This window comes from Balaenoptera physalus (genome assembly GCF_965194825.1).
Source record: "Balaenoptera physalus genome assembly, chromosome: 1".
In the NCBI taxonomy this organism is placed as follows: Eukaryota; Metazoa; Chordata; class Mammalia; order Artiodactyla; family Balaenopteridae; genus Balaenoptera; species Balaenoptera physalus.
The window spans coordinates 90,834,203-90,858,282 of NC_138882.1; the positions used below are offsets into that span (position 1 = coordinate 90,834,203).

At 39.6% G+C, this 24,080-nt stretch overlaps 1 pseudogene across 1 annotated transcript; it reads right to left on the bottom strand.

Moving 5' to 3' along the window:
• Nucleotides 1-11,444: 11,444 nt before the first annotated feature.
• Nucleotides 11,445-21,360, bottom strand: LOC309659865 (disintegrin and metalloproteinase domain-containing protein 30 pseudogene; annotated as a pseudogene). Its single transcript has one exon. The product of its transcript is annotated as a disintegrin and metalloproteinase domain-containing protein 30 pseudogene (transcript).
• Nucleotides 21,361-24,080: the final 2,720 nt, after the last annotated feature.

Sequence of the window (24,080 nt, forward strand, 5' to 3'; positions counted from 1 at the left end):
CAAGATTTCTAACTAAACTGAAATTTATTTTATGAGTTCTATGTTCTAGAACTTTAGAGTTTTATTATGCCTTCAAAGGTTTGTATAAGGCATTCAGCAAAGACCTTTATTTTGAGTTTACAGGTTAAGCTCAGAGCAAAAGCACTGTTTTTATTTTTATTAGCCCTTGAATGTTAGTTCCCAGTTTTTACTTATTTGTATGGTTCAGGTAACCCTATTGGTTTTCTTTAGTACGTTTAATATTTTCTGAGGGGCAATCTATATGTCTTGTCTTATAATATCAAGCAGGGGAAGTATTTCCCAGTGAAACATGTCTATCCCACAATATAATTAAACAAAAGAGATGTAACCACCTTATATAAAGCCCATTTAAATATACCCATTTTATACACTTTCATCTCAATTTTGTCAACTTTTATACCTTTAACTTTAGCTTTTATTAGGATCCAGTCAACAAGCTTTTATCTTACAGGAGGAGTTCTAAAATGTTTTCTTCTTTTTGTTCCCTGTCCATTTTATCTATTTTTATATAAAAGGCTCTGGGATCCCCAGAGTGGGGTTGAGCTGAGGAACTCTGGCCCTTTAGCCTAATTGTTGCCCCAAATAATTGTTGGTCAGGTGTCTCAGTGTAAATTTTTTCTAGCCCCTTAAATGTGTATTTTAAAACTGGGGTAAATAGAACACATTTGTTGGGCTTTTAAAGGGACCAGTAGGAGGTCCCTTTTGGCCCATTTAATCTTAGGTAGCATAGTAATATCAAACCTTGTGTTTTAATCACATAAATGTCCATTTTACTTATCCCATTTTAAATAACCATCTAAAGATTTTTTTATTCATTTGAGATAATTTCTTTAAAATTTCTACCTTGTTGGAAATAGTATCTAGACTTTCCTTACAAGATTTTTTCTGTTAACATTAATTATTCTAATGCTTTACTAGCATCTGTAAGACCCATTGAGGGGAAGCAAAGACCACAAATGAAGCTTCCCAATCCAGTTTTTCTTGTTGTACACTAAAGAAGTTCTTAGGTTAACCATTAGATATATCTATACTTTTTTTCCCATCTTTAGTTTGACTTTTGTTTTATAAGTACCAATAAAACAGCTGTTGATGAGAGCGCTCTAGATTCAATTTGTTAGTTTCTCCAATTTAAAAGGATCCGTCATTTGGCCATTAATAAATACATTTTAATAGTGATTCAAACCAATAAGACGCAAGAGGCCTCCCCATAAGCGTGCGGGGGAGGATGTCACCTAAGTAAAATCTGGAGAGTTTACTCTCAAGAAATAGCACAGCAGAGGCCAAGTTTCCAAAACACTTGTGCACACATTCACACAGAACATCCTAGGAAGATCAGGTAGAACATTTACATCTCAAAGACACAGGAAGAGAAATGCAAGTTTCCCCTTAGAAGACCTTTGTTTAAAGTCAAAATTCTGAAAAGATACTTTTATCAAGCCAGCTTTTTAAACTTAATTTAACTGTGTACACAATAAAAAGAACATCATCATTTTTACTGTGAGATTTCCTTTAATTTCCAATTAAGTAAATACTAATTGATGTAGAGGCTCGTAGGTCTGGATGGTTAACTCAAATTCCTTAGCAAATCCCAATGGATCCTGACTTGGATCTGGAAATTCCTTAGCCAAGGCTCTAAGTCCAGGGTGTGTAAGTAAGCACCAAGGACGGTTCACGTCTCCCTGTAACAGGTTTCTTCTTAAAGGGAGCTATAATCACTCTGAATTTTTTTTTTTTTTTTTAATCCTCCTATGCTGGGGAAGAGGGAGCAGCAGGAAGTGAAGAGTTGGAGAGAAGAAGAGCGCCTGGGTCAGGCACTTCTGATAGAAAAGGGTTTGTGGGAGGCGCAGAGGGAGAGATGGAGGAGTCAGAGACAGAGCGCTAGCAGCCTTTTTTAGTTCTGACATAGTTTCAGAAAGTTACTCTATCATTTCCTCTTTTAGAAGCTTCTAGATACCAATCAAAGTAAGCATTCCATTCAGTCTGTTTGATCTTACGACCAGCTTTTTTTTTTTTTTTCTAACCGTGCACGCAAAAATAGCAATTTTTGGAATATCGAAGAACCCCAATTTGGCCATTTAGGTTGAGCTCTCTTTTAGTATAATTTCCCCAATTAACTAGGTACTTGTAAGCATGAGCTCTGTATGTGTTGTACATGAACCTGGCTGGGGTTTTAGTCGGAGGTTGGTTTTCTGATGCCCCTTGTTTCTGTGTTTGAGAGATTCTATCTCTCATTTTAAGTTGAATTTGTCAGGGATAAAATTTACTAGTGAAATTGTGTGGTGGGCCAGTGCGCTGCTTGTGAGCTTAGCTCCTCTAGGCGTCACCCCAGAGTCATTTCAGCCCTCTTACGTGTCTCAGTTTCTCCCTTCGGTGGTCTAAGGTGCTCGGATCACTGAATGGCCAATTCTTATGCATGACCCTTGGATGAGGAAGCCTTTTCATTAATGAGTAGGTTTCCCTATGGGATCACTGCACGGCATGAGGACTCTGCCTCCACCACTCCCGTAAATTTCTCAGTCGCCTGAGAAAGCCAGAACCGGCCAGGAGGAGTCTTGTCTCTTTTCTTGGGAGCAAAGCTCTCATGTAAGATTTTCACTTTTATCCAAATTCTATTAAGGCAGCCGAATTGAGGAAATGCATCAGATCAGCCTCTTACCTAACCACTCAGCGCAGACCACTCAGTCTCCTGCAACTGAGCAAACCCTGGTATCTTTCAACCAGCCCCCCCCCTCCCCCCGCCAGTATCTTTCGACTGGGTGGATATTTCCCTGGTATCTTTCAACCAGCCCCCCGACCCTGTACCTTTCAACCGGGAGAAGTTAGGTACCTGCTACGCTGCCAAATAAACCTCAGCATCATCAACCAACACGGGAGACCCGAGAACCAGGAGAAACTTACCCAAATTCGTTGACTCTTCGAGGAGGTGGATGGGCGCAAGGGGCCTCTGCTGGTACTAAGGCTCCGGTTCCTCACAGAGTTCAGGCGAAGGAGAGATGTGTCTGGGTCCCTTCATGGTCGCCATAACTGTCGACTTAAAAAAAAAATATGCGCACAACGTGAGAGCTGTGAGTTAAGTTTTATTTGGGGCAAAATGAGGACTGCAGTCCAGGAGACAGCGTTTCAGATAGCTCTGAGAAACTGCTCCGAGCAGGCGAGGGGAGGAGCCAGGATATATAGGAGTTTTGCAACAAAGAGCAGGTAATTGAGAGCGTCAAAAGATTATTGTTATATAAAGAAAACCAGCTATCTCAAGTGAGGGAATTTAGCGCTTTTCTATATATGGGAAGATGCAAGAGTCTGGGCTCACTGAAATCATTCCTTTGATATGCACCTTAGCTATCTGGGGCTGGTATTTTCACATCCTGAGTTTCCTCAGGGCTCACCAGCTCATGTTGGAGGGAGGCAATCATTGGTGCCTGTGACATCCTTTGTTTATTGATATGGCAGGAAATATTCCATTTATAAATATTCCATTCCATTTATAAACATTCCATTTATCAAGGTCTTAGTTTCATTGCTTTTGTCTACAGTTTTTGTTTTGTATTTCATTGATTTACATTTTGATCTTTATGATACACTTTTGTCTGCTTAGTTTGGTCTTAAATTGCTCTTCTTTTCTACTTTCTTAAGATGGAAACTGAGGTAATTAATTTGAGACTATTTCTTCTTTTCTGACATAGGCATTTAGAGCTATAAATTCTTCCCTATTCCTGCTTTAGCAACATCCCTCACATTGTAATATGTTGTGTTTTCACTGCATTCAGCTCAGAATAATTCCTTGAGGAGCCCAGCTCTAGGCCAAAATCTTAGGTGTGGTTTTTCAGGCCTGACCATAGTCAGCTACAAGGTTTTGCCTGGCAGGCCTCACTAGAGTCGGTACATAGTCAGTGCATTGCAGTTCTCTGCAGGGAGGTGCAGTCAAGGACTCAGGCCCTCCTGGGCCAGCCGTAATCTTACGCATATCTGCATTCATAGCCCTCTGCATTCAAAGGACTTCTTACTGGGGCCTAGACTGAGGCACTTCTCTCCACTTTGACTCAGTACTTTTCCACTTCTGGCCCTTCCCCCTCTCCTGTCCTTTCTCTTTCTTCTTTCCCCCAAGGTCCCCGAGCCCATAAAAAGGTAGGAGTCTTTTGTTCAGGGCTCCTGGGCAGAGAAGATTCCCCACTCCCTCCCACCTGCACCATTTGTCATCTGACCCTCTCCTGGAGCCATTCTGGGGGGTGGGGGGGAATGGAACACTAGTGCTATATACTGAATGTTTGTGTCCCTCCAACATTTTTATGTTGAAACTTAATCCTCGGTGTGATTGTATTTGGAGATGGGGGCCTATGGGAGGTAATTAGATCATAAGGATGGATCCCTCATGAATGGGGTTAGTGGTCAGAAAAGCAACCCCAGAGAGTTCCCTTGCCCCTCTGTCATGTGAGAAAACAGCAAGAAGATTGTCAACTATGAACTAGGAAGCAGGCTCTCACCAATCTGACAGAGACTTGATCTTGGACTGCTCAGACTCCTTACCTGTGAGAAATAAATTTGGGTTGTTTATAAACCAACCAGACTATGATATTTTTGTTTTAGTAGCCCAGACTGACCAAAAGAATTCCAGGGAGCTGAGTACCATTGTCTTTTGCCCCCTGTCTACACTACCATGTAAGTAAATAAAGACTTGTTAGTTTCACTTTGTCTTATCCCAATTGACTACTCTGACACGTGGCAGCTGGACATTCCAAATTTCTTTTTGATTTCTTCTTTGAGTCATGGATAATTATTATATTTTATAAATATTTGGAGATTTTCCAGGGATCTTTCTGTTGATTTCTAATTTAATTCAATTATTGTCAGAGAACATACTTTTATGACTTGAATCCTTCTGAATTTGTTGAGACTTGTTTTGTGGCTTTGAATATGTCTATCTTGGTAAATGTTATGTGTGCACTTGAGAAGAATGTGCTATTGTTGGGTGGAGTATTCTATAGATGTCGATCAGGTAGAGTTGATTGATAGTGTTGTTCAAGTCTACTATATACTTGATATTCTACCTCCTTGTTCTATAAATTATTGAGAGAGGGGTAGTGCAATCTCTGATTATAATGTGAATTTGTCTACTTCTTCTTGCAGCTCTATCAATTTTTGCATCATGTGTTTTGAAGCTGTTATCAGGTGCATAAATGTGTGGGACTATTATGTCCTCTTGATGAACTGATCTCTTTATTAATATGAAACAACCTTCTTTACTCTGGTAATATAGTTTACTCTGAAATATGTTATATCTGATATTAATATAGCCACTCCAATGTCTTTTCGACTACTGTTAGCAGAGTATACCTTTTCCATCCCTTAATATATTTGTATCTCTATATTTAAAGTGTGTTTCTTGTAAGCTACATATAGTTGAGTATTGCTTTTTTAAAAATAAAATCTGACAATCTCTGCCTTTTAATAGATGTTTTGACCATTAACATTTAATATGATTATTGAAAGGGCTAGGTTCAAGTCTATTAGCTTGCTATTAGTTTTGGCTGTTGTTGTTTGCTTTTTTGTTTTGGCTATGCCGGGCAGCTTGTAGGATCTTAGTTCCCTGACCAGGGATCGAACCCAGGCCCCCAGCAGTGAAAGTGTGGAGTCCTAACCACTGGACCAGCTTGCTATTAGTTTTTGATTTGTCCCTTTCTCCCTCTTTTTCTGCCTCCCTTTAAATTAAGCTAGTGTTTTTTATGATTCCATTTTATCTTTTTTGGTTACTAGTTATAACTCTTTGTTACTTTAGTGGTTGTGTTAAGGTTTGTAGTATATAGCCTTAATTTATCACATTCTACCTTCTGGTGATATGTTTCTTTACACACAGTACAAGAACCTTAGAATAGTATACTTCCATATATCAGCCCCACCATCGGCCTTTATGCTATTGCTGTATGTATTTTATTTTTACAAATGTCATAAACCCCACAATATATTATTATTATTGTTGTTGTTTAAACAGTCAATTATCTTTTAAAGAGATTTAAATAATAAGAAAACAAATGTATATATTTTCCTATGTAATTACCATTTCTGGTGCTCTTCATTCTTTTGTGTGGATCCAATATCCATCTGGTATTATTTTCCTTCTGCTCAAAAGTCATCCTTTAACATTCTTGTAGTACATATCTGCTGGTGATTAATTATTTCAACTTTTGCATGTCTGAATACATCTTTCTTTCACCTGCATTTTTTTAAAGATAGTTTTGCTGGGTCTAGAATTCTAGGTTGACAGGTTTTTGTCTTTGAGTGCTTAAAGATATGAGTCCACTGTCTTATTGCTTCCATTGTTTCTGACAAGAAATTGGATGTTATCTTTCTTTTCTTTGTAGGTAGTATATCTTTTTTCTCTGGCTGATTTTTAAAATTTGCTCTTCATCTTATTTTTTAGCAGTTTAATTATGATGTTCCTTTATGTAATTTATTTATGTTTATAGTGCTTGAGTATGTTCAATTCTTGGATCAGTGGATTCACAGTTTTTGTTATGCTTAGAAAGTTTTCAGTTATTATTTCTTCAAATAGTTTTCTGTCCCCCTTCCTCCTCCTTTGTGGACTCTAATTATCCATATTTTAGCTCAGTTGAAGTTGTCCCACAGTTTACTGATGCTTGTTTTTAAATTGCGTTCTTCTTTCAGTGTTTCCTTTTGGATAAAATCTTTTGCTTATGCCTCATATTCACTAATTTTTTCTTCTGAATTGTCTGATCTGCTCTTAATACTACTGAGGAATTTTCCATCTTGTACATTCTAGTTTTCTTTCCTAAAAGTTAGATTTGGGTCTCTTTTATACCTTTCACTTGTCTATTTAATGTTTTGAATTATGGAATATAGCTATAATAACAGTTGTAATGTCCTTCTCTGCTAATTCTAACATCTGTGCCAATCTGGGTCAGTTCCAAATGATCATGGGTCCTATTTTCCTTTTTCTTTGAGTGCCAAGTAGTTTTGAATGGTGCATTTACTTTGTTGCTGAATAGTTTTATCTTCCTATAAATTTTAAGTTTTGTTTGGCAATGTAGTTAAGGTACTTAAAAACAGTTTGATCCTTTCAGGTTTTAATTTTATGATTTTTCGGATGGTCCAGAATAGTGCTGTCTAGGTATAAATATTTATAGCTTCTGAGGCAAGACCTTCCCCATCTCCTGTCAATGATAAGTTGTTTCACTGTGACTGTTGGGAACAGGTCTCTTCCCAGCACTTTGTGAGTGGCAAGTACTGTTCTCTCTAAAATAATTTTACCTTGACCTTGGGTAGTTTCCTCACATGGATGTGTTGATCAGTACCCTGCTGGACATTGGAGGGAAATCCTCTGGAGTTCTTTATGATTTTCTTCCTGTAGCTCTCTCTTCCTGGCATTCTGTCCTATGGATTACACCTGCTTTGACCTTCCTAGACTGTCAGCTCAATCTGCTCAGTTCAAAGGGGCCCACTGTACCTGGCTTGGAAACTCTCTCAAGGCAGTAAGTTGGGCATAATACTAGGGTTCAAATCATTTTTTCCATTTCTCAGGGATGATTGTCCTTCTTTGCCTGATGTCCAGTATCTCAAAAAGGGTCATTTCATGTATGTTTTCTGCTTCTTTAGTTTTTTTCAGGAGGTAGAGCATATCCAGCCATTGTTATTCAGTCTTGGCTGTAGCACCATCTTTTAAGGAAATCAAAGTTGGACAATATCAATCTAGATTTTGAATGGAGAAATTTACAAAATACAGAAAGCAATAGCCACATCGGGTTAAAACCATTAACCCTTAAAGCTTGTTTTTAAAAGCACCATACCAGTTGTAAAGACAGTTTCTGTTTGACCCTATGACAGAGAGTGCACAAACTCCATCATCCGTCCTCGCCCGAGAGCTGAGCAGATATTCCTGTGCAGTCTGTGGTGAAAATAGGCCCTTTGTGAGTTGTGCACTTTAGGAGCCTGTCAGTCTTGATCATTTCTCCTATCTCAAAGGTCCCCCAAAGGAAAGATGAACAATGAATATAAAGCAGCCCTAAGCAGAGTACTGTCTTCCTCTGGTTTATTGTGAGTCTCGTGGTTAATATTGGGCTCCTACATGATCTTCCTACATGAGCTACCTTTTATTCTCGGGAGCAAGGGAGAGACATCACCTTTGCCAAATCTGTGGGCTATAACCCAAGCCCTAAAGGAGAGATAAAGTTGCTCAGACACTCTCCCAGGCCCCTCACGGGGCTGCACCAAGAGACTCCAGAAAGGGAAAGGTTTCCATGCAGAGGATCATTTTCTTCCTGTTGACAAACAATATTTGTGTAACTTGCTTGTCAAGCAGTAGCTACAGCAGTAGATATTGTCTGCAAGTTGGGGGTATTGCTGTCCCCATGATAGAAGAAGAAAAGGAAGAGGAGCAGGAGGAGACAGAATCTATGTGAGATATCAAAATGTTTGGACTCCCTAGGCTGGAAGAAGCGGCACCTGGACTCACAGGTATCCCTGAGTTCAGAACCTTTTTGGGTGTGAAGGGGCAATTTCATTTTCTCCTGTCACTGCTAAAAACTGGGCCTTTAATGAGAGAAGAATGCAGACAAAGTAGACAAAGACAAGAGAGAATTAGCAAAACATGAGCAGGTAGTTTAACCATGGTCCAATGCATTTTTATCCCATGGACACCAACGTTCCCTGAAGTTGATTCCATACCAGGTAACACCATAGGGCACTACTAGAAATATTCTTTATAGCTAGACCAACAACTCTGAAGTAAAAAAGCTGTAGTTTTAGAGGGATAAATTAGGAGTTTGGGATTAACATATCACATTCCTATATATAAAATAGATAACCAATAAGCTCCTACTGTATAGGGAACTCTACTCAGTATTTTGTAATAACCTATAAGGTAAAAGCATCTGAAAAAGAATATATATATATATATATATATATATATATATATATATATATATATATATATATATATCTGAATCACTGTGCTGTATACCAGAAACTAACACAACACTGTAAATCAACTATACTTCAACTAAAAAAAAAAAAAAAAAGCTGTAGTTTTACTTCACTTTTTTTCTCAAACTACTCCCTCAAGAAAGATCCTCTTTTAGCAGTTGATACCAGGGTAAAAAATGGCATAAAGAAGTATGAACATACAAGCTTTTCTCTGAGTTTCAGTTCTTATTTACCATTATATTCTCTTTAGGAGAACGAGACCTAAGGTTCCCTACTGAGATTTTGTGTAATGACAAAATTTATTTTAGAGGAGCATGGCCACAATGGCCGAGTAGGAAGACCCTGAGCTCACCTTCTCCCATGGGCACACCAAAATTACAACTATTTACAGAGCAATTATTGATGAGAAAGACCTGAAGACTAGCAGAAAAGATCTTCTACAACTAAAGATATAAAAAAGGAACCATAATGAGACAGGTAGGAAGGGCAGAGATGCAGTATAGTCAAGACCCATATCTCTGGGTGGGTGACCCACAAATAGGAGGATAATTACAATTGCAGAAGTTTTCCCCAAGGAGCAAGGAGTCTGAGCCCCATATCGGGCTCCCCAGTCTGGGGGGTCTTGCACCAGGAAGACAAGCCCCCAGAACATTTGGCTTTGAAGGCCAGTGTGTCTTACTTTTGGGAGAGCCAGAGGGCTGTGGGAAATAGATAATTCACTCTCAAAGGGTGCACACAAACTCTCACACACTCAGGGACCCAGGGGAGAAGCAGTAATTTGAAATAAGCCTGGATCAGACCTACCTGCTAATCTCAGAGAGCATCCCGGAGACACAGGAGGCAACTGGAGCTCATCCTAGGGGCATAGACACTGGTGGCAGACCTTTGGGAGCTCGTTCAACCCCGAGGACACTGGAGCTGGCAAGCACCATTTTGGAATCCTCCCTCCAGCTTATTAGCTCTGGGACCCAACCCTGTCCACCTTATTGTGGGCACCAGTACTGGGACACCTCAGGCCAAGCAACTAGCTGGGTGAGGACATAGCCCCACCCACCAGCAGGCCTGCTACCTTAAGACCCCCTGAGCTCACAGGTGCATGGGGACCCAGCCCTGTCCACCAGAGGGCCCAGGAACTGGCCCAGCACACCAATGTGCCAGTACAAGCAGTTTAAAGTTAAATGATCCGAATAAGAAAACACCACTCTCTGGAGAGAAAAGTCTTTCACTGCAGACAACCTAAAAGCAGAAAGCTATCTTGTAAATGTTAAATTGGATATATGATGCTATAAAATTATGAGCAAAATATACCCATTCCTAAATGATGAGACGTCCATTTTATTTTGCATTTTCAAATGGCAACAAATAATTTGTATCAGATGATACATATCCCATACAATAGTCACTTCTCCAAGACGAAACAAAAGTTAGTAAACTGTACTCTCAATATTTGTATTCTTTATTTGACCTGCTCTGTCTTCCTTGGATTTAGAATTTGGAATATGGAAAATCTGGGTTTAAACTTAAACATACAACCGTGACAACATCGGAGTTGCTCTAGGGAGCTTTTCTCTGCAATATAACGTAAAGAAATGCTCCCCTAAGGCAGGGTCTAACGCAGGCTTGACATCTGGCACAACACACAGTCTACAACAAAACAGCCTCCTGATTTTTAATAGGCCAGGAAGAGTAAGAAGCCAAGAGTCATTTCATAGTGAGGGTGGAAAGAGGCACATGTGTATGCAGGACGGGAGGGGAGAGGCAAAGGCGGCTCTACGTGTAGTTCCATCCTGCTTATAAGAATCATCTGGGGGGGGGGGGGCTTCCCTGGTGGTGCAGTGGTTGAGAATCTGCCTGCTAATGCAGGGGACACGGGTTCAAGCCCTGGTCTGGGAAGATCCCACATGCCGCAGAGCAACTAGGCCCATGAGCCACAACTACTGAGCCTGCACGTCTGGAGCCTGTGCTCTGCAACAAGAGAGGCTGCGATAGTGAGAGGCCAGCACACCACGATGAGGAGAGGCCCCCGCTTGCCACAACTGGAGAAAGCCCTCGCACAGAAACAGAGACCCAACACAGCCAAAAAAATTAATTAATTAATTTAAAAAAATGTATCAGTGTTAATTAAAAAAAAAAAAAGGATCAAATCCCAACTAATTTTGAAAGCTCCCTCCTCAGCAAGACCCTAATAAGCAAAACCTTACAAAAAAAAAAAAAAAAAAAGAATCATCTGGGCAGAGACTTGAATTCCCATCGCAGTACTCTGCAAGGTCACATGCATTTTCTTCCTGCCTACATACATATCCAGATGGATGTAACTGACACTTATGACAGCTAAGTCCAACACTACAGTTGGCATCATGTTTCAGTTTACAATCTGGCTGGCAACATTCATTGTTTTTACAGCCCTCTTTTGAGCTACAGTCACATTCCTCTCCTTTGCCCACAACTTTGTCTCCACATCTCTTCCCTAAAAATGTTATCTCTGGTATATTATTCAGACAATCAGCTATTTTATATATTAAGTCTAAATAATTGATAAAACTACAGCTACTAAACCCATTATGCCCAAGACCCACGATGCACCTAGGACTGCCTCCCTTACACCGACAAGAGTCCTGAGTCATGCCTCATTCCCACAGCATGTCCCAGTTCATGTGTAGACACAGAAGCAGAAGAAACCATGTTTTCAGTTCCAAGAATACTAGTTGATGCACCATGATACTTATCACAAACACCTCCAATCCAGCCCCTCCCACGTGCATCACCAAAAGAATCTTTTACAAATAAGTGTGACCAATCTGTTTGAATTTGAGGATACTGGGCATCTCTTCTATACGTTGAAAAACAATGCAGAACATTTAGCAATTGTTTTTCACTAGTATTTATTTCCTCACTCTCAATCCACATTTGAATAGCTGCTCGATGTATCCGTAGATTCAGTGCCTGAAATTGAGAGTCCATAAAACCTGCCATGAGAAGTCCTTCAAAAGTGATACGGGTTAGATTATATCCCCTGAACACAAACCTCTTCGGATCAAATACGAGGAGCAATTCCATACACTTTCTGTGGTTATGTCTGCTAGTATATTCCAGCACCTCTGGTCTCTCACGTCTGGTGATCTGCTGTTCTATTTCTTCATCGGTTAAGCCACAGGCATTAGTGATAAAATCCTCATCCTTTAGGAGATAAAAGATGTACTCGAAGCTGGAGGCGTCTTTGATGGGCTCAATTTGGAAAACCCAGTCATCCATCTTCAGAATGCCTCTGAGGCCCCCCAGGCATGTACTTAGCGTGGCTTCAGACTCCTGGGAGCCTTCCACAAAGCCCATATAGTTGCAGTCTCTGGGTAAATAAGGGTGATCCTGCAGGAGGTCTCTCTCCTCCTCGAAGGAGAAGACTCGCAGGCGTGAGGGCAGCAGGAGCCTGTTGGGCCTCAGGGAGAGGATATAATTCCTGCCCATCGGGTTCAGGAGGTAGGACACCTGTCCTGGCACGGTCTGTTTCTCCATTCTGGGGTTCAGCTTCCTGGGGATGATGATTTACCCAACTCGGGGTGTAAATTAAAATCCTGTCCCAGGCAGCGTGGGCCAGCGCGGTTTGCCAGCAAGGTTAGTATCAGGTTGCAGCTGCCCAGGCACCGGGAAGTCTCCATTGCCCTCCAGCCTGAGCCTGGGCCCAGGGCCCGGTAAGAACCACAGTGGCTACCACTAGAGGCGCTAGAGGGTCCCGCGCAGGGCCAGACGGGCTGCTGGCGCTACCGGAGCTGCCCTGCCTGTTCGCCGCCCATCTTTCGGCGGCGTCGCAGCGCCCCTCGCAGGGCCTGGCCGGCCTATTCGGGCGCAGCTGTGGGCCTGAGCTCTCGGGGAGCCGGGCAGAGCGCAGAGCGGAAGTACTCGAGGAGAAAGAGCGCCCGGTCGCGCGGAGGGATTCGGAAGGGAGAGGCGAAGGGGGCCACTCTGGGGTGAAGCGACAGGAAAATTGGGAATCTATGAGAAGTATAAAGACTAATAACGTCTTCTCTTCTGGCGCCTGCCCTCTGCATCGCTCGACACTGAGTTGGTGTTATTTTAAAAATCAGAATGAAGATTTTATCTAGAGTTCTGGGTCTTAGCTGTTTTCATTTCTTAAGCTTATTGGTACAGTCTTCGGTAGCAATCTGGTTGGATAAACTAGTCATTGGAGAGCATGACAGTCTTACAGATTGCCTTTTACCAACCTGTGGAAAGCAGTATATTCGACCCAAGTCATGAATATTTGGGGGAGAATAACGGAGCCATATCAAATCTGCTTGTATAGGCAAGCAGATTAGCCTGCCTTTTCTGGTGATTGTGAGAGCCCCATCAGCTGGTCTGCCCTTCTCCTGGCACCCTTTTATCACCTACCCGAGGATCATTCTGTGGTGCAGAAACAATGAGATACTTGTTTGAAGACTGCTCCAGTCCAGGTCTTTATGTGCCTTGGAAAATATATATTATATTAAGTACATGCATGTATTCATTTAGTGCAGACAGTATTAGGAAAACAGTAACGTACATGAACAATAACAATAAAGCGTACTAGTTGGGAATTTCCATTTTTTCTACATGTTATATCTCTTCAGTTGTTGAGAATTTTTATTTTTTGTATGTAAACTTTGAATCCTGTGACCATGATAAACTAAAAAATTAATACTAGTGATTTTAAGATTTCTTAGAATTTTCTACATACATGTTTTCTGCAGAGAGTTTTATTTCTTCATTTCCACACTTCATTTCTTTTTATTCCTCTTTTTTTCCTTATTACATTGGCTAAGATCCCCAGAATAATATTGAATAGATGTGATGAGAGCAGACATCCTTACATTCCTCCCTATCTTTGGTGGAAAGAATGCAGCATTTCATCTTTAACCATAGTATTAGCTGTATGTTCTTTTTTTTTTTTTAACATTGTATGTTCTTTATAGATGCATTTTGTCAGGTTGAAGAAAGTTCATCCTATTCCTAGTTGGCAAGGGTTTGTTTCTTTTTAAAAGTATCCATGAATTTCAGTTTTGTTGAATGTTTTCCACATCTATTTAAATAACTTGTATAATTTTTCTTCATTCTATTAATAGAGTGAATAATACTGATTAGTTTTCAAATGTTGAACAAACTTTGCAATCATGGATAAACCAGACTTGGTCAGGATGTAAATATTATACCTCATATATGTCTGCTTTTGATTTGCTAATATTTGTAGATGATTTCTTGTGTCTTTGTGTATGAGAAATAGTTGTATGTAATTTTTTTCTTGTAAAATCTTTCTCAGGTTTTGGCATTAGGTTTATGCTTGCTTCAAAAATGAGTTGGGGGCTTCCCTGGTGGTGCAGTAGTTGGGAATCCTTCTGCCAATGCAGGAGATACGGGTTCAAGCCCTGGTCCGGGAAGATCCCACATGCCACAGAGCAACTAAGCCCATGTGCCACGACTACTGAGCCTGTGCTCTAGCGTCACAACTGCTGAGCCCCCGTGCCACAACTACTGAAGCCCACGTGCCTAGAGCCTGTGTCCACAACAAGAGAAGCCACCACAATGAGAAGCCCGCGGACTGCAACGAAGAGTGGCCCCCGCTTGCCGCAACTAGAGAAAGCCCACCTGCATCAACAAAGACCCAACACAGCCAAAAAAAAAAAAAAAAAAAAGAGTTAGGAAGTTTCTTCTTTCTCTATTCTCTGAAATAATTTATGTAATATTTGTATTATTTATTCCTTAAATAAATGAAAGAATTCAATAAGAAATCATCTGGGCTTGGATTTTGCTTTGTTTCAGTTTTTTTCTTTAATTATTATGAATGTGATTTCTTTCATATATAGAGGGAAATTATTACCTCTTTCTTTTGGTCAGTTTTGGTGAATTGCATTTTTCAAGAGATTTGCCCATGTTATCTAAGTTGTATTTATGGGCATAAAGTTGTTCATTATAATTTGTATCCTTTTAATGTATATAGAATATATCATCTTTTAAATTCTTGATTAGTTGGCTAAGTGTTTATCAGTTTTATTAATCTTTTCCAAAAATCAACTTTTGGCTTTGTTAATCTTTCTATTGTTTATTTTCAATTTCATTGATTTCTGCTCTTTATTATTTCTTTTGTCCCACTTACTTTGTGTGTAATTTGCTTGTCTTTTTCTAGGTTCTTAAGATGGAAATCTACATCATTGATTTTCAAGCTTTCTTCTTTAATATAAACATTTAAAGCTGTATATTTTCCTCTAGGTACCTCTTTAGGTGATCCCACAAACTTTAGTATATTGTGTTTTTATTTTCATTAAGTTTGAAGTATTTTTCAGTTTTTTGTGATTTCTTTTTTCTTTTTTTTGTGTATTATTTAGCAGAATGTTATTTTAGGCTTTGCTAAGGCTGGTCTAGAATAGGTCTTATTCTGAAGCATGGCACTTATTCCTAAGGTACAGACTTTCTGGTGTCTCAGCTGAATACCTAGTGTGCTAATGAGGTATTAATGAGATCTCCCCACACCCTGGATGGGCAGGAACTCCATCATTTATTTACCAACCCTGCTGGACCTCAAATATCTCTGAGCTATACTCAACCTTGTAGTAGCCATTCTCTGTTTAACCTCAGTTAGTCTTTTCCTGTGCAGATACAGCTCAATCCTTGGTAAAGTATTTACATGAAACGCCCACAGGGAATTTTGAGGTCACCTCTCTGCACAGCTTCTTTGTCCCTTCTTTGCTGGATGGAGAAGGCATGTGGCAAAGGATATGGGAGGCTTCTAGGAGCTGAGAGAGGCCCCTGGATGATGGCCAGCATGAAAATGGAGACCTCAGTCCCATAATCACAAGGAACTGAACTCAGCTGGCAACCTAAGTGATCTTGGGAATGAATTCTTTCCCAGAACCTCCAGAAAGAAACAACACATGGATGACAACCTAATTTTAGCCCATGGTACCCTAAGCAGAGGAGCCAGCTAACCCATTCCTGGACTTTTGACCCATTGAAACTATGAGATAATAAACAGTTTTTGCTTAAGTTTGAAGTCTGTGGTAATTTGTTATGCAGCACTAGGAAATGAAGCAAATATGGAATAAAAAGGACCTTGGAGTGGTGACAAGTACTAGACCATGGGGAAGGGTTGCCTGTACACTGAACAGGCTGTGTTGGGTCGGTTTCTTTCTCATCTAATTAGTATGCTCTATTAAGGTGAGCAGCTATACACAGATATTGGCACCAGATGAGTCCTGCAGAAGAATGAATTGCATGATATAGAGTAGACAAGAATACCTTGAACCTGGCATCATTCTATCATACTGCAAGATTCAATAAAAGAAACTCATGGGAGTCTAATGATTTATTCTCTTTTTAACATAAATAAGTTAATATGCAGAAGCAAAAGAGACTATGGAAAAAAAGTCAGAGTTACCACAGGAAAGCAGTTTACATTCTCATGATTCATCATGAGTGTTCTGTTGGAGGGAAGTGGTACGAGGTTTTCTCTTCACAAGCTAATCCTCACCCTGGGAAGATGTCAGAGAGCTCTGGATTCAGAGCACATTTGTTGGGGCTGCTGACTAGTTATGTTTTCTGCAGCTGGAGATGTGAGTGGTGTGTTTTCATGGCCACTACGGGCCTCCATATGTTTGCATTACTCAAAGCCAGAATCGAATAAATCCCAGAAGGTCTGGGTATTTCCCTTTCCTCAGTTACCCCAGGAAATGGCTTCCGGTCCCTCTGCAGAAGGCCTGGAGGAAGATTTACAGCATACACTTGTGGCTGCTTTGCAGGATTCAGTCTTTCTCAAAGAGACTCAGTCTCCTCTCAGTCAAGGAGTTCCAAGTCTAAGAAAAGGAAGCGAGGTCACAAATTCCACTACGGTGACTCAGTTACATTGCTGTTACCTCAAACCAGATTTTTTTCTAATTATGTAAATCAAACCTTTATGTAGTAGATTTCTTGTCTATTTCACTCCTTGGGACCTCACATGATGATTAATCACCACCACACATCCCTGCCCCTCAAGGAATGTAGTTACTCCCAGCTTGTCTCTTGATGGTTAAGTGCCACCACCTGTCCTGTGTTCCTCCACAATCCTGTTGTTCCCACCAACATCATGGATGTTGGAAGCCAAATCCATGCCACTGTCTCCCACCATTACCTCCAAGCCTGCAGAAGATACACACCACAAGGCCTTTTCCTGGGCGCCGGTGCTCTTCTCATCCATGCATGTCTTAATGCCTTGGTGAAGAGAATGTCTTCTGCACCTTCCTTGTTGGGAGACAAAGAAACAGGTAAATACTGCTACACAGACCTACTGACAATTGGGACTGTGGAAGAGGGGTCACTGAAATGATGGAAAGATGCCGCTACTGCCAAAATCTCAGTACCAGAGCAAGGAGGGAGAGGGGAAGAATACTGACCCCCACTCTCTTCTCATCTTCCAGGCTCCATCTGGTGCCTCCCATTGGCCAGACCCGAGAGCCTGCAAGCAAGGGACCCCAGAGCATGCATCTTGAAGGGGGCAAGACTCCAGTGGCACAAAGCAAGACAGAGATGCTTGGAGAGTGGATCAAGGGGCAAGTGGTAGGGATGGTGAGTGTGGGACAACAGAAGAATACCAGCTAATACATTAGATAACACTAATTTCATACTTTCTGGGCATTGTTCTATGCATTTTACATGTGTTAAATGGATTTAATCATCACAAAACCCTGCAGGGTAGAACTATTACTATTCCTGACTTAGCAATGAGGAATCTGAGTCTAAACTCTCCCACCATCTGTGCTCACATTCAGGAAAGAAAATTCAGCATAAATCACTAAACCAGGAGTCAAGGTGTTGGGGTTTTCAACTGTCACTCCAACAGACATGTTATAAAGAGCAAGCCATTTCCGACTTTTAAAATTTGACCTTAAAGGGTCCGGTAGCATTGGGGCTGGGGGAGCCATGTTCAGTTATGTGTTGAGGAGTATACAAAGAACGCCAAGCTAAAGGAAGAAGCAAAAGACGTCCAAAGGGAACCACAGATCATGTGACCTCAGAGTCAATGGCTGCATCAACCACTAATGGCTTCTCATTTCCCCAGAGTGTCCACAAGACCTAGCCATGCTTTGTTTCTGCTAGATGTTTCTCTGTCCTTTCAATAAGCCCACTTGAATTTGAACTGGAGATTATTTCTCCTTCACCAGAAACAAAATCTCAGCTGTACACAGTCTCCAATGAACCATGAGTGCAGAAGTCAGGCTTATCCCTGCTTTGATTCCACTATCTTCCTTACAAAATGAGGAGGAGGGAGTGATGACCACCAAATTCTCCTCTGGCCTTGACATTCTGTAATTCTGGTTCCTTTTCAAACACTTTGATTTTGGAAGCATATATCCTCAAGTAGCCAGTTGAACACCTTCTGTCTACTGTGTCCAGGCATTCCTAGGGTTATTTCAGATAAAAGGCTCTCAGGTTGCTATACTCATAAACATTGAACCAGTTCCATGACCATCTGTGTCATGGCCATATATTTGCTCATTTGATGTGTGCATAAAAGGAAGTAGACAAACAGCAAACTTGCATATTATAAATTTTGTCATATAAAAAGGAAACAAAGGCAAGACATTGCAATAAAACCATAGATTTATCAATTTTAAAGCCGAACCCCATGAAGAATGGCCATAAAATTCTTATCTAAAGAGCGTTTAAGGAATTGTTGGACAAGGGACATCATTCAAAGAGGTGTGAAGAAGTTTTTCAGCTAGCATATGGTCTATATTAGAAAGAAAAATAAACAAAGAACTTGTGTTTTCTCTGGAAAAACAACTGATGGCCTTTTCCAAAAAAATTACCTCTATTTGACTCTACACCTTGACATGGAGGCTTAAATTTGATGCCCACTTGCTGTTTCTTGGCATTAACCTGTCATTCCTCTCCTTTTAAATCTTCAAAAGACCCGAGTTTCTCCAGATACGATATTATTTTGTTTGACCATCCTTATCTTCAAGGATTACCAAGAAGGGACAAAGTGTATTTACCTGCCCATGGGCACAGGTATCATGATTCACCATGAGACACTTCCCTACTAGTGACCCCAGGGTCTCCTGTTCTCTAATCACTTGAACACTCTGTATGGTTTGATTGGAACTCATGCTGGTCCTAGGATTCCTTATACAACTGACCTACTCCTTGAAGTCCAGGATGATGGTGGTAGTGGACTTGACTCTGTATCCCATACTCATGTTCCTGAAGTCATCAGCCATGTCTCCAGACAAAAAAATTCACACGTATAGATAGAGGAACCCCTTTGGAAGTAGCAAAAGCTTTCTCCCTTCTCATACATTATTGGTGTGAATGTAAAATAATTTACCCTCTATGGGAAGAAGTTTGGAAGATTCCTTATAAAACTAAACAACTACCTATTCTATGGCTCAGTAATTCCTAGGTATTTATCCAAGAGAAATTAAAACATATGCCCACAAAATGACTTACGTGAAAATGTTCATAGCAGCTTTATTATTAAAACAAAAACTGAAAACATTCAGGTATCTATCAATAGAATGGATAAACTATGATATATTCATTCTATGGAACACTAAAAGGGAACAATAAAAAGGAATAAATTACTGATATACAAAACAACATGGATGAATTGCAACAGTTTATTGAGTTGAAGAAGTCATGCACAAAAGAATACATACTCTTTAATTCCATTGATAGAAATTCCGGAATTCAAAATTAATCTTTGATTAAAAAATATCGGAACAGCTCTTGCCTATGCATGGGGTAGGAATTGATCAGGAAGGGACACAAGGGACTTTCCAGGTGATGGAAATGTTCTATAGCTTTATAAGGGTTTGATTTATACATTTGTATGTACTTGTCAAAACTCTGCAAATGTATACTAGGTATTTGTGCATTTCGTTGCATGTAAATTTTACCTCAAAATTTTTAAAAATGTAAATAAATATTAAACTTTAGTAAGTGATATGTATGTTGAAGTATTTAGAGGGAAGTGTACTGATGTCTGCAAACTACTTTGAAATGCATCCAAAAAACCCCCATGGACTGATGGGTAAATTGGGAGATGTGTAAATGTATAGCTATATGGTAAAGCAAGTATAGTAAAATGCTAATTATAGAATCTAAGTTATGAGCATGCAGGTAGAAGTATATCACCTTTGTAAAAGTCTTTCACTTTGTTTTATGTTTGAAATTTTTTGTGATGGTGAAGTATTTCAGTTGTTTGGAGATCCCACAAGGAGGGAAACCGCCATCCACATCATGCCAGCCACATTAAGGATTGACTATGTTCATTAGAGCATCACCTTCTCACCCAGAATACATTTTAGAAAGTGTTCATTTTTTAAAAATCTGATATTTATTAACTTCTTACTATGTACCAAGCACTGTGCAAAACTCTTTGCATTCATTATCTCATTTAATGTTCAAACTTTCCTATGGTAGTTGTACAATTCATATCTGATTTTATTAGTAGGAAGATATTCTTGAGACTAAGTATCTACCTAAAGACCCCCAGTTAATAAGAAGCAGAGCCCGGTGAGAACCTGAGTTTCTGATGCCAAACCCACTAACAGACAGCTACGTTCCCTGTCTCCCTCCAAATCCATTATTTGCCTCAGGAATCCTGCACATCAATGCCATTCTTTTAGAGATAATAAGGAGCCCAGAAAAGAATACAGATTGTCCCACATGTGAATTCTCTTCTCATTAAGGTCTGAGTCATTTTCTTTGGGTAGTCTTTAATCCCGTACTCCTGAGTGATGTTACAGCACAGGAAATGACTATCTTACTTTTTGAATTAAGAAGAAAATACAGTTAACTCCCCTACATACGAACGAGTTCCATTCTGAGAGTGCATTCATAAGTCCAATTTCTTCATAAGTCCAACAAAGTTAGCCTAGGTACCCAAATAACACAATCGGCTATGTAGTACTGTACTGTAACAGGTTTATACTATTCACACAAATAATACATAAAAAACAAACAAACAAAAAATAAAGAAAACATTTTTAAATCTTACAGTACAGTACCTTGAAAAGTACAGTAGTATAGTACAACAGCTGGCATACAGGGGCTGGCATCAAGTGAACAGGCAAGAAATAAAGATACTGTTCTACTATACTCTATACAGTATATTGCACTTTTGTGTACAGTAAAGTACACAAAAGTGCAACCACTTGTAGAGGATGCACGCACGTGACAATGTACGCCAGACACATGAACTAATTTATGTGGTTGGACATGTGAATGCACGTTCGCATCTTTGAGAGTTCGTAACTCGAAGGTTTGTATATAGGGGACTTAGTGTATTAAAAGACTGACACTTTCTAATGAACTTAACCATACACTTATTCCATGACCCAGCAAGCCCTCTCCTAGTGATGGAATGAAAACGTGTGTTTCCCAAGAGACTAAGAATGCTTATAGCAACTTATAGCTTATAGCAACTTTAGTCAGAAGTTGGAAATAGCTAAAATGTCCATCAGCCAAGAATGAGTAATCATAATAATAAATAACCTGTGCTATATTCATGCAATGGAATGCTACTCAGCATTATAAAGAACAAATTATTAATACAGGTAACAATATGGAAGAATCACAAAACATTACGTCAAGTGAAAAAATACAGACACAACAGAATACATATTATATGATTTTTTTCATACAAAGTTTCAAAGAAAGGCGAAATTAATCTATGATATTAGAAGTCAGAATAGTTGTTGCTTTGATGGGAGGATTGGATGGAAAGGAGCAGGAGGGAATTTTCTGGGGTGATGGAGATGTTTTATATCTTGATCTGGGTTATTGTTACGCAGGGACATAGATTTGTCACTTCTCTTTTCTGCTCCCCTCCACTAAATTTCATGTTTATTGCTCAGAAGCAGAAATATTTGGATACAGTCATACTTTGTTTTATTGAGCTTTGCAGTTTTTTTTTTTTTTTTTTTTTTACAGATTGGATGTTTGTGGCAACCCTGCCTTGAGCTAATCTATTGGTGCAATTTTTCCAACAGCTATTGCTCACTTCATGTCTCTGCCACATTTTGGTAATTCTTGCAATATTTCAAACTTTCAAATTATTATTATATTTGTTATGGTTATCTGTGATCAGCGATCTTTGATGTTACTATTGTAATCGTTTTGTGGCACCACAAACTGTACCCATATAAGACAGTGCACTTAGTAAATACTGTGTGTGTCTGGCTACTACACAGACCCACTGTTTCCCCATCTCTCTCCCTCTCCTCAGGGTTCCTTATTCCCTGAGACATAACAATATTGAAATTAGACCAATTAATAATCCTACAATGACCTCTAGATATTCAAGTGAAAGGAAAAGTCACACATCTCTCACTTTATACCAAAAGCTAGAAGTGATTAAGTTTAGTGAGGAAGGCATGTCGAAAGCTGAGATAGGCTGAAAGCTGGGCCTCCTGCACCAAACAGTTAGCTAAATTGTGAATGCAAAGGAAAAGTTCTTAAGGGAAGTTAAAAGTGCGTCTCCAGTGAACACATAAATGATAAGAAAGAGAAACTGCCTTATCGCGGATATGGAGAAAATTTTAGTAATTTGGGTAGAAGATCAAACCAGTCACAACATTTCCCTAAGTCAAAGCCTAATCCAGAGCAAGGCCCTAATCTCTTCAATCCTCCAAAGGCTGAAAGAGGTGAGGAAGCTGCAGAAGAAAAGTTTGAAGCTAGCAGAGGTTGGTTCATGAAGTTTAAGGAAAGAAGCTGTCTTCATAACATTAAAGTGCAAGGTGAAGCAACAAGTACTGATATAGAAGCTGCAGCAAATTATCCAGAAGATCTAGCTAAGATAGTTTATAAAGGTGGCTACACCAAACAACAGATTTTCAATGTAGACAAAACAGCCTTCTATTGGAAGAAGATGCCACCTAGGACTTTCATAGCTACAGAGGAGAAGTCAATGCCTGCCTTCAAAGCTTCAAAGGACAGGCTGACTTTTGTTAGGGGTTAATATAGCTGGTGACTTTAAGTTGAAGCTAATACTCATTTATCATTCAAAAACTCCTAGGGCCCTTAAGAATTATATTAAATCTACACTGCCTCTCCTCCATAAACGAAACAACAAACCCTGGACGACAGCACATCTGTTTACAGCGTGGTTTACTGAATATTTAAGCCCACTGTTGAAAACTACTGCTCAGAAAAAAAGATTCCTTTCAAAATATTACTTCTTATTGACAATGCACCTGGTCACCCAAGAGCTTTGCTGGAGATGTACAATGAGATAGATGATGTTTTCATGCCTGCTAACACAAAATCCATTCTGTAGCCCATTGAGCACAGGGAACTCTGCTCAATATTATGTAACAACCTAAATGGGAAAAGAATTTGAAAAAGAATAGATACATGTATATGTATAACTGAATCACTTTGCTGTACAACTGAAACTAACACATTGATAATCAGCTATACTCCAATATAAAATAAAAAGTTAAAAAAAGAAGTAATTTTAACATTCAAGTCTTATTACTTAAGAAATACATTTCATAAGGCTATAGCTGCCATATATATGGATCTGGGCAAAGTAAGTTGAAAATCTTCTGGAAAGGATTCACCATTCTAGATGCCATTAAGAATATTTGTGATCCATGGGAAGAGGTCAAAATATCAACATTAACAGAAGTTTGAAAGAAGTTGATTCCAAACTTTATGGATGACTTCGAGAAGTTCAAGACTTCAGTGAAGGAAGTAACTGCATATGTGGTGAAAATAGCACGAGAACTAGAATTAGAAGTGGAGCCTGAAGATGTGACTGAACTGTTGCAACTTCATGATAAAACTTACATGGATGAGCAGTTGCTTCTTATGGATGAGCAAAGAAAGTAGTTTCTTAACATGGAATCTGCTCTTGGAGATGATGTTATGAAGATTGTTGAAATGACAACAAAAGATTCAGAATATTACATAAACTTAGCTGACAAAGCAGTGGCAGAGTTTAAGACAATTGATTGCAATTTTGAAAGAAGATTTACTGTGGGTAAAATACTATCAAGCAGCATTACATGCTACAGAGAAATGATTGATGAAAGGAAGAGTCAATCAGTGTGGCAAAATTCATTCTTTCTTATTTTAAGAAATTGCCACAGCAGCCCCAGCCTTCAGCAGCCACTACCCTG